Source organism: Amblyomma americanum, chromosome 5, assembly GCF_052857255.1.
Source record: "Amblyomma americanum isolate KBUSLIRL-KWMA chromosome 5, ASM5285725v1, whole genome shotgun sequence".
Taxonomy (NCBI): Eukaryota; Metazoa; Arthropoda; class Arachnida; order Ixodida; family Ixodidae; genus Amblyomma; species Amblyomma americanum.
In genome coordinates this window covers 87134273-87145756 of record NC_135501.1, presented here as the reverse complement: position 1 = coordinate 87145756, position 11484 = coordinate 87134273, and the positions used below count along the sequence as shown (strand labels likewise).

The following is an 11484-nucleotide window of genomic DNA, read 5'->3' as shown; positions in this document are numbered from 1 at the left end:
GTGACTAATATTTCTTGCCGGCTATCACTCTTTGCATCACAAAATGTCACTGCAGATGGTAAAGCGGTAAATAAGAATGAACTGTAAATCAATCGTTACAAAATGCTACCCGTCTTTTCCGAAAACCACGTTTAAGGTTGCGCCTGCCCTTCGGTATTCGCCAATGCTGTTGAACATTGAACCGTTTCCTTTCAGAACCAGGGCCGCACTGCTGACGGGACGCTACCCGTACAAGCTGGGAATTCAGGTGCGTTTACAATGCTTTCGTGACATCACCGTATTAGACTGAAAGTGAAACAGCCTATGGGAGGGAATCGAACGGCGTGATTGTTACTTCGCACACTTTCCCGTCGCCACAAAGGCGCTGCAGTTTCTATTGAATTAAAAAACTAGGTGCGCGTGACAGGAAACATTAACAGCGTCGGTACTGTCTCTTCGAGGGGGTCACGGGTGCTCGTTACCTCTGCTTATCGCTCCCTCGAATTCTACATCAACGATTTACTGTAATCGCCACGCAACGCGTGTTATTACTTCACAATAACATGTGCGACTATTAATGTGCTATAAGCCGGGCCGGCGCACCCGCAGATAGCTCATGCAAGAACACCACAAGACGACGGTAGTTTAATCGTGCACTGCAAGCACTCCCTATGTCTTCGGCACTACACTCTTTCAGCCTTGGCAGCCCGAGCGCGGCAGACAGCAGCTTCCAAAGCGTGTAGATGGCGGCAGTGTGCAGTTCACTGCACATGAATATGAGAAGGAAACTGTCTACTCAAATATACTCCAAAGTACTCGAGAGACGTACATTTTGACAATATCAGTCGCAATTGAACTGTATCAGCGTGTTCAGGTATTGAATATAGCGCACACACACTAAATGTAACGCTCTCTGCTGTTGCATAAAAATTTAAAATGTCAGGGCCAAACACACCGATACCACTTTGCTCTAACTTTTTTTTTCCAGCTGTGAGACCATAAATACGTGTGGGGCGATTTTTGAATTTTTCAACGACCGAGAAATTTTTCCTTTTCTTTTCGCGCTAAAGGTAACAAGACTGCATTCAGAAAATGCCACTAACTTGTAAACGTTTCATGATCTGACTGCACCTCACGTGGAGCTACAGCTTAGTTCAAAATTTATGTAGTCGTTATTCATTAAGCCTCGCCGAGCGGCTACGTCGCAGCCTCTCTCACGTTTCTCTACTTTATAAAATGAAACACGATGGCTGAAACCACCAGTAGCGACTCTTCCATCGAATTTATTTCACCGAGTAGGGCACAATCACGGAAATACGGGCCAGTTCAAGGAGACTCGTTTCCACAAACGCTCGAAGAACAGAAACGGAGATCCTGCCCTGCCTTTGTTTTAGGTTCCCGCTCTATTTGTAGTAATTATTTAGGCTACCTGACCCGCATTTATGCACCATTGCAGTTATCTTTTTTTACATTTTAAAACCTCCTTGCGTGTCGTGTTATTAGTACGGCATATGCTATTTTCTGTCTTGCCTGGCTTCTTTTTATGTGTGCAAGTGTTGCATAGGGGATCTGAAGTCAAGTAAGGGTGACAGAAGAGAACGGAAACGTGTTTTTTCTTCAACCGGAGCCAAGTGCTGATCCTTGGGGCAGTGTATATGAATTGCACTCTTCGAGTGAAGCAGACTCTTGAGTGCTGTGAGCGCATTACCTGCAGAGTTACTTCCAACTCACTCGTTGTGCATCACATCATCATGACACCAATTCAAGCTACCGCAGGCTCAAATCAGTTTGTTCGTAGAACTCACAGATGGCTCTACTAACAATACTCTATATAGGGCCCATTGTCACGGTCACGGTCACGGCCTCTAAAATCTCAAGCTGGTAGTGTTTTCTAATGTTTATGACTAAATTTCATGGTTCCTCAAAAAGAAGAATGGCATTTTATGCAGCCACACCAGCCGATGCTAAGCTTGACATTGTCCTTTACACCTTTGCATTTCGCATAATAACAGATCAATTGAATACGAAATACACGCAAACAAACTTACAGCCAAACCCAGGCCTACACTTTGGTCGTTAAAAATATAATAATAGAAACAATAACATGTATAAAAAATTAAAGCAACCTGCTCATAATGCGACCTTTCATGGCCGCTATGAACGCTAAAGCAAATATTCAGCATTATACCTAAAACTATAAACAGCGCTACTTCACATCTTAAGTCAGAGCCAAATGGGTGATCCCATTGTAACATGAGAAGTTAACTGTGCTCTCGATAGAAGCAGCAGTAATACCGCGATACCGTTAATCCTTGTTAAAAGCTCATCAATAAAATAAATACAAATATTTGCGAGGATTTTAGCAGCTACTTTTCATCTATTGCTATCACGCAAGAGCACTCTATGCCTCGGACGCACTGTTAGAGTAAAAGGGGCCAGGAAAAATAACAGTTCTTTTGCAGCCTGCTACCTTCTCCACAAACAGTGACAGATATCCTTCCCGCTAACAAAAAATCACCACTTTTCTGGGACATGGTGAAGAACCTAAGTCTAGCGCTGTGCGAATGTTTGTGAAGCCACAGCGCATGCAATTATTACGTGTAGCAAACGTTGTTTTTTTTTTTTTTGTCAGAACTGAGATTCAAAGGTGACTGCAATGTACAAAGTTTAAGGAAAACATTGTTAGAGACCAACCAGCTCACATAACTTTTGCTCCTTTTTCGCCAAATGAGCTGAAAAGGTATTTTTTGTCGATTAGATGAGCTTTTCACCTGATGCAATTTCTGCGTCCATGAAAGGAAAAAGAACAATTCTGGCATTGATCAACATTCTTCAAATTTTTTAAACAAAAGATGGTAAAAAACAACTAGCAATTGGCCGTTCTGTTGGTTTAACTAAAATATTTGTCCAACTATAATGTAAATTTTAACAGCCATTCTCGTTCAAGTGGCTCAAAACAGCTCTGCGCGCGATTCTTTATTTTTATACATGGTTCAGTCACATTCGCATACACGCCACTAATCGTCAGCCCCTATATCTCAATTCAATTCAATTCAATTTATTCAACATCTTGAGGATGTTGGGTGCGCCGACAAAAAGCCAGAGAGAAGGCTTGACAGGGGTCGACGCACCCTACAATGACTTGACAGCAGCATCAGGATGGTGTACAGAGTGTCATATATGTTAATAACAGGATCATTACATGAATATGAAAATAAAATAAAACGGCAAGTAAGCACACAGGAAAGAAAATACAAATAATAAGTACAACTCTCAGTTGGTAATAAGTACCACTCTCACGGTACCTAAGTGCACACAAATTTATATGCCTTATTTAATGAGGATGGAAGAGTGTGTGAAAGCATTTGGCGACCATAATTCGTACGAGTTTTCGGCACGAACCATGTGAAACCAGTACGGGTGACATACATCAGTTCTTTACATTTTAAGTTCGACAGGTGCACCATAAATAGATTATTTTTTCTAATACTTGTTTTATACCGCCTCACTAGTATAGATTCAAAGACTTGGGGAAGGGGGTGATGCGAAGTGTTGCAAAAATCGGTTCCATATGTTCAAAACGTGAAGCGTTAACAATATTTCGAACAATTTTCTTTTGAAGTAAATCCAACCGTTTGATATTCATAAATGATGTTGTTCCCCAGACCAAAATACAATAGCTAGCAACAGAGGAAAACAGTGCGTTGTACAGCATCAGCTTAATATGCTTTGGGAAGAGGTATCGCAGGCGGGACACCATACCAGCAGCCTTGGACAACTTGTCCCTGACTTTTTCAACGTGTTCATCCCATGATAAATTTTCATTAAAAAGCACTCCTAGACTTTTAACCGTAGGAACTATATGAATGACTGAGGAACCCATTTTTAAATGAACTTGTGAGACAGCAGGATCCTTATTACGAGGTCTAAAAAGTACAGCTTTGCTTTTTCCAGTGTTTATGATCAGTGAATTGGACTCAGACCATTCGTGAAGTTTCTGCAAACAATCTTTAGCTTGCTGTTCAAGATCTCGCACATGTGCTGATCGGAAAAATAGAGTGGTGTCATCTGCATAAATGACAAAGGTTGGAAGTTTACTTATACAGACTGTGTCGTTTACATAAAGAAGGAAAAGCAGCGGTCCCAATATACTGCCTTGCGGCAAACGAGAAGACAGATGTATAAAATTTGATGACTCGTTGTCTACTGTTACTTTTTGGACACGGCAACTAAGGTATGAGGTAATTATTTGATGAAATTTTCCGCGAAAACCATAGTGTTCGAGTTTCGCCAACATTGTGCTGTGATTGCTGCGATCGAACGCTTTCGAAAAATCAATAAAAATGCCGAGAGTGAAAATTTTTTGTTCAAAGGACTTTAGAATTAGTTCTTTTTTGGGTTAGAAGCGCAGTTTCTGTAGAAAAGTTTTTCCTGAAGCCATGCTGGCTAGGTGTTAATATGTTACGTTTCTCGCAGAAACTGGACATTCGCTTGTATAATATTTTTTTCAAAACACTTCGAGAAAATGGAGAGGATAGAAATTGGGCGATAATTGGACAGGTCATTTTTGTGTCCTTCCTTATGAACAACGGTTACTTTGGCAATCTCGAATCGTCGGGTAAACACCGCATGTTCGAGGCAGCAATTAAAAATGTGCTCTAAAACTGGGCTAATTACATCGGCTACATATTTTATTGTGTGGAGTTTAAGATCGTCTATGTCTCGCGACCTGCTGTTACGGAGAGTGAGTAGGCAAGTTTTGATTTCATTGGCGTCCGTTGGCATCAAGAATGCAGTGGAAGAAAGCCGCGAGTCGAGGCATTTGATATCCTGGGGTCCGTGATTGCCACCTACCAGTGACGCGAAGAAATCGTTAAATTTTTCTGCCAAAGGTTTCCCACTGACTGGTGTGTTATCAACCAAGACCTCAAGCATTCCGCTTCCATGTCCACCTGGCTCTAAAACTTGATTTATTGTTTTCCATACAAGGTCACTCCTTTTAATTACGTCAGGATTAAATAGTTTTTCTATATACTCTTGCTTTGTTTGGCGTAGAAAAGAAGTGACTTGGTTTCGATACGCCTTAAAACGTGCTAGGTCATCGAGGGATCAGCTTTTAATAAAGCAGTTGTAAAGATTCATTTTTTGTTTTACCATTTCAAGGCATTCTTTTGTTATCCAGGGCTTGCGGGCCTTGCGGGGTTTTTTATAAGTCACAAGTGGAAAATTTTGGTCATAGACAGACTTAAATGCAGTAATGAAGGCACCATATGCGTCCTCTGGATCATTACTGCTGAGCACGAGCTCCCAGTCCACGCCTGCAAGTGCTGCGCCAAAGGAATTTAATGTGGCCTGGTTTATACGCCGATATTGTACCGCGGGAAACTTACGTTGTTTTGGGGGTGTAAAAGAGTCTACAAACATGAATATGGGTAAGTGGTCACTTATCCGGGCATTATTGACTCCTGAATGAAGACAGTCAACTGGATAGTTACTAATGAAGACGTCAATTGCCGTCGCTGCCTGCGGCCGTGTGGGGTTAATTATGACATTAGTAAATCCGTTGCTGTGCAATACGCAGTCGACCTCACGTTTATTTGTAGATTGAGATAGAAAGGCTATGTTAATATCACCTCCTAAAACTAGATTAAGGTTGTTTGCGGTGATCCATTGCAGATGTTTATCAAGAAAGCCGATGAAATTAGAAATGCTGCCTTTAGGAGGCTGGTATATAACGGAGAAGACACTACTACCACTTTGCAAAGACAGTATTTCGTAGTCCTCGTCGGTTATAGTATAGTCGGTAGGAATGGTGCATTTGAAAGTTTTTTCCGTTGCTATCAGGACACCACCGCCTCGTTTACCAGTACGGTTTTGCACATGCGTGTTGTAGCCGGGCAGGTGCAAAGCTTCGTTACTACTTTCATGCCAAGTTTCTGTAATCATTATTACATTGAAACGGGAGCTCAGTGTGCAAAAAAATGCTTCCAATTCATCGCCCTTGTTTCGCAAAGATTGCGCAATCAGATGAAAGAAGGATACAGCGTTTTTTTTTTTTTCTGTGCAGATATAGCGCAAAGGTCAGAAGGCAGAACGAATGTGTACATCTTGGGGGTTGTTGTACTGTTAGGTATCAGAAAAAGCATGGTGTCTATGCTATCTTATCCAGGTCTCGCTCACGGGCGATACGCACAATCGTCGACGACTCTGTTTTCCTAGCAAGAATGTGCCCTTTCTGCGTCCAAACAAATTTCCACTTCTGCTCCTTCTTGCGCGCTGCTGCCATACCCAGCAATTTCTTGAGCAGGGGACACAAGTGCTCATTAACATACACAGTATCCGAACCATTGTAACCGAGGTCTTCAGCTACGAGCTTTGTCTTTTTAGCTTTTGCCAGCACAGTGTCGCGCTTTCCTCGCGTTTTGAACTGGACAACAATATTCGAGCTAGCCTTATTCTTTGTTTGAACACGGCGGAAAACATCAACATCACTCTCCAGTATTGGCTCTTCAATCATTTCGCCAATTTTTTGCAACACGTCTGGTAGGCTTTCATTTTCATGTGCTGGAAGTCCCTTTATCTCAAGGTTTTTATTTCGGGAATACTGTTCCAGACCAATGAGTCGTTGCTCTAGGTCAGAACATCGCCTCTTCAGTTCCTCACATTCAGCTGACATTGCAGCATTTTCAGAATTCAATGTCTTATTTTTCTCTTCCAATGATGAAACGCTAGCGAACATATCAGCAAATCATTTGCTGCAGAGTTCAGCACTTTTAGTTAATTCTCTTGAGTCGTTGCGCAAGTCGCGTTCTAGCGAATTCCGCATAGCTACCATCTCTTTCCTAAATTCTTTCCTCAACTCGTCTCGAATTTTTTCAATTTCAGTAGGCATGGCAAAAAAAGGCACTAGGTAACTGGCACAAGTAGTGAAAAAACACAGTGTGGCTTCAAAGTGGCAGCAGTCAAAGTGGCAGCAGTGACGGCAAAAAACAAAACAAGAATGCGTAACAAGAATGCGATAAAACTAACCTGCAAGTAGACAGGGTGCCACGTAAGCAAGGGTGCGATGCGTTCACAGCGCCGTCACTGCTGCCAAGAAGAGGGGCCGAGCGGGGAGGTTCTTTTTATACAGCCAAGAAGCCGGTAGAGGCGCTGGTGAAGGAGACCAGGTCGCAGGCGCACATTGGGGCGTAGCCGGTGTCTGGTGCAGTCTGCTTTGTCAGCTCTAGGCAACTAGGCTTCGAGGCAGCTGCACGGGCGTCGGTAGAGGTGGTAGGCAAAGATACAGATGTGCTGCAAGTAGACAGGGTGCGACGTAAGCAAGGGCGCGATGCGTTCACAGTGCCGTCACTGCTGCCAAGGAGAGGGGCCGAGCAGGGAGGGTCTTTTTATACAGCCGAGAAGCCGCTAGAGGCGCTGGTGAAGGAGACCAGGGCGCAGGGCGCAGGGCGCAGGCGCAGATTTGGGCGTAGTCGGTATGTGGTGCAGTCTGCTTTGTAAGCTCTAGGCAACTAGGCTTCGAGGCAGCTGCACGGGCGTCGGTAGAGGTGGTAGGCAAAGATACAGATGTGCTGCAAGTAGACAGGGTGCGACGTAAGCAAGGGTGCGATGCTTTCACAGTGCCGTCATTGCTGCCAAGGAGAGGGGCCGAGCGGGGAGGGTCTTTTTATACAGCCAAGAAGCCGGTAGAGGCGCTGGTGAAGGAGACCAGGTCGGAGGCGCAGATTGGGGCGTAGTCGGTATCTGGTGCAGTCTGCTTTGTAAGCTCTACGCAACTAGGCTTCGAGGCAGCTGCACGGGCGCCGGTAGAGGTGGTAGGCAAAGATACAGATGTGCTGAAAGTAGACAGGGTGCGACGTAAGCAAGGGTGCGATGCGTTCACAGTGCCGTCACTGCTGCCACTGCTCGCCATAAATACTGTACTATGTATAAACTTACAAACGAATTAATCGAACTTTCAGCTGCCCTCTACAGCACTCGCAAATCATCCTGGAGCATGCACACTCCTGTTATTTTCTCCCACCACTTTAGCAACACCCGACATTTTAATAAATTGCACATCGTCTTCATCTTATTTTTCCCATAAATCTGTGCAATACGCTTCCGCAAGTGGTAACATCAGATCGCTTTTTTAACACGAAAAAAAAATGTAGTCAAGCCCTGAAACTAAACTATATAGTAAGAAATCCTATGCCAACCTGTAGGCATTGAACTTGTTTTTTCCTTAAACGTTAGCACTTTTCTTTTCGTTCAATTTACATTTACAATTGTATTTCGGGTGCATTCATTTTTTCTTAATTTACTGACCCGTCCCACAACTTCTTTGCCGACTTTTGAGGCCCCTTCTTTGGGAAACAGAGTGTAAAACTATGGAGACCAGCAATAGAACATCTCTGATTGTGACTCTGGACTTTGAGGGCAATTCACTTTAAAGCGAAATGTACAAAACACTTCAGAAAAATTTTGTAACGAACTCTTCTCATACAACAAGTGTTTGCAGGCTATATTTGAGATCTTAGTCAATATTTTTCTCTGATACGCTACTGCATGTTGTACTAATCGATAGTTAAAACATTCTCGCCGACCTATTCTGAAAAGCGCGTTTAGAAATAACGGTTTTGCGCACAGTCTATGAGATACACAAGGCAGGGTAAAAAAATCTGCTACTAATTAAACAGCACTGCACGACATTTCAGAGCTCATAAACAATGTAAACAAAGTATACGTTGTCGGGGCTGAGACATAGAGGCACGGGCACACAAATGAACATCACAGTCCATCGTAGCGTGCGAGAAACTGAGACAGGAAATTGCCTTAGAATAAAACAAGAAATGATACTCACCGCTAGCTACCCGAAAACTGTTGAATTACTAATGCTATAATAAATAAGTACACAGGTTTCATACTTCGTGACAATATGGAAGGGATTTTCAAGGGCTCGAGCCAGAATTATTACGGCACGTTTTCTCGCCTTCCTTACATTGTGCAACCCTGTGCGTTGAGGTATGCACAAATTATTCTGCATGACACTTACGCGGTTGGTAATAGGGCACAGAGATTACATTCAAGTTTGAATATGAGCTTGACAGGCCACGACTGCTACGCCTCACAAACAGATACCAAGACCACTCAGACCATTCTATGGCTATTAATACACGGAAATCTACTGCCTACTTGCACTCCCATGCTGACTACAGGTGGCACTTGGGCTATTGCAACCGGTCTCTGACGCCGATCCCACCGTGGCTTCGACACCTTCCGAGGCTTCTACGCGGGTAGCGAGGATTACTTCAGACACACGCTTTCAGGTGGCAAGACTAGTCCAATGGCAAAAGGATACGACTACCGTAACGGCGACGACGTCGATTACTCGTCAAAAGGCGCCTACTCCACGGTGAGCACACGAATGGAAATTTGAGTCGCATAACGACGGACGAAAAGGCAGTTGGGTGAATGTTCGCATTCTTTTCAAGGCCAGAGCAGCTGGATTCATCTCTGACATAGATTCAGTGCTTAGCATGCCAAGCTGATTAAAAGCAGGCGGAATCCAATGCATAACAATCTCTGGAGGTGTGATGTCTATAAATGCCACTGAATGTAGTCTAAAAAATGACGCCGCCGTCTGGAAGGCGTTGAAGTAACGAGCGTTAGCTGTTTGGTTGACTAGAGTTGATATGAACGAGATTAAAGGGAGGTACATCAATGCCCTTCTCCAAACACACTGTGGTAGTGAACGCCTCAGCGAAACGAGCGCATCTGAGAGAAGCTCCCAAGGTAGACGACTCATTACGGATGGATGGACGGAACATAAGAGCGCCCATTTTGAAATTGGGTTGATTGCCACCATGCTCCGCTGCGCGTGCGCGCACGCCGCCTAGCGGAGCGATGGGATGGGAGGGCACAACCAATTTTAATGGCCATGAACTCGGATTCGAGAAACCGAAACTATGCCGCCATTTCGTCCCTAACGTCATATTTGGGGGAGGGCTTAAGGAGGGGAAGGGATGGGAAGGCACAACCAATTTTAATAGCGGCCATTTTATATTCGAGAAACCGAAACTGCAACCTTTGTCCGCAAAAGTTTCGAGACTGGTTTATTTTCTTCTCTAGAAATGATTCCCCAACACAAATGTTGGTGTGTATGTCTAGCGCCATCTTTTCTGGCTAACCTGAAAAATTTATGCTAATTGCATTGCCAGCCGCTAAATGGCACTGCATGTACAAAAGTACGTTGTCACAAGTCGTCTGCACATTCTACTGTGAGAGAATGTGGACAGATGGACGACCACCTCGAGCACCGTGTAAACATAAAATTCTGTGTGAAGCTTGGCAAGACAGCCACACAGACGCATGAGCTCCTTCCTGACCCACGAGACATTATCGCGGGCGCGAGTTTTTCAGTGGCACAAGAGGTTCGTTTCGGGGAGAACGTCGGTGGAAGGCGACACAAGGCACTGACGCCCTTCAACCTCACGGAATAAAAATGAAGTGGTCCGGATCAGGGAAATCATACAGCAAGACCGCACCATTACAGTCGGCATGCTCTCAGATGCTCTCGACATTAGTAAGAAAATATGCCACCAAATTTTGCTTCAGAACTTGGGGGAATGAAAGCTGAATGCCAGACTTGTGCCGCACTCCCTCACACAGGACCAGAAGGACACGCGGAATCAGTGAGTGCTGATTTGCTATCCGAGGAAGCGAAGGATGCTGCATTCGTCGACAGCATCATTGCTGAACACGAAACATGGTGTTTTCAAGAGCGCCGAATGGCAGTCCTAAAGCTCTCCGGCGTCGAGAAAAGCGCGGTGACAAAAGACCAAAACAAAGACGATGCTGATAGTTTTTTTCGATGCCAGAGTTGTCATACACCACGAGTTCGTCCCACGAGGGCAGACGGTGAATCAGGAGTTTTATATCCGCGTGCTCCAACACGTGCGTGATGCACTGCGACGCCGTCGCCATAACTTACGGGCATCTGAAAATGAAGCCTTCTCCACGACAAGGCAAGGCCCCACACTGCTCTCAGCGTGACAAATTTTCTCGCGAAGCACAGCATTACTGTACTTCCCCATCTGCCATACTCGCCTGACCTCTCCCCATGCGATGTTTTCTGTTTCCTCGTGTGAAGAGAGCCCCAAAAGGTCCCTGGATGGAGAGCGTGGAGGCCTTTCAAGACGCGACGACACAGGCGCTGACAGCACTGCCAAGAGAAGCGTTTTCCAACTGTTTTCAAGACCTGAAGAAGTGTTGGAAGTTGTGCATAGACTACAAGGAAGACTATTTCAAAGGGGTTCTGCACAAATGATTTCAATGTTAAACGCATTTTTTAATGCACTCAGTCTCGGAACTTTACGGACAAAGGTTGTGTGCCACCATTTCGTCCCCTGACGTCATATTCACATAGTTCCACCTCTGTCCACCATATTGGCCCGTGACGTCATCATTGACACGCGGCAGGTGGTTGTTTCTACAATGCTATTGTAGATGACACTACAAGTGTCA

At 44.5% G+C, this 11484-nt stretch overlaps 1 pseudogene across 1 annotated transcript in view; it reads left to right on the top strand.

Annotated features, from left to right (window-relative positions):
* The window catches only part of LOC144134033 (arylsulfatase B-like), a 54297-nt pseudogene that overhangs the window by 30652 nt on the left and 12161 nt on the right, over window positions 1–11484 (top strand). Inside the window, exons 4-5 of the transcript XR_013315117.1 lie at window positions 196–247; window positions 9028–9373. The product of XR_013315117.1 is annotated as an arylsulfatase B-like (transcript). The remainder of the gene's footprint in view (window positions 1–195; window positions 248–9027; window positions 9374–11484) is intronic.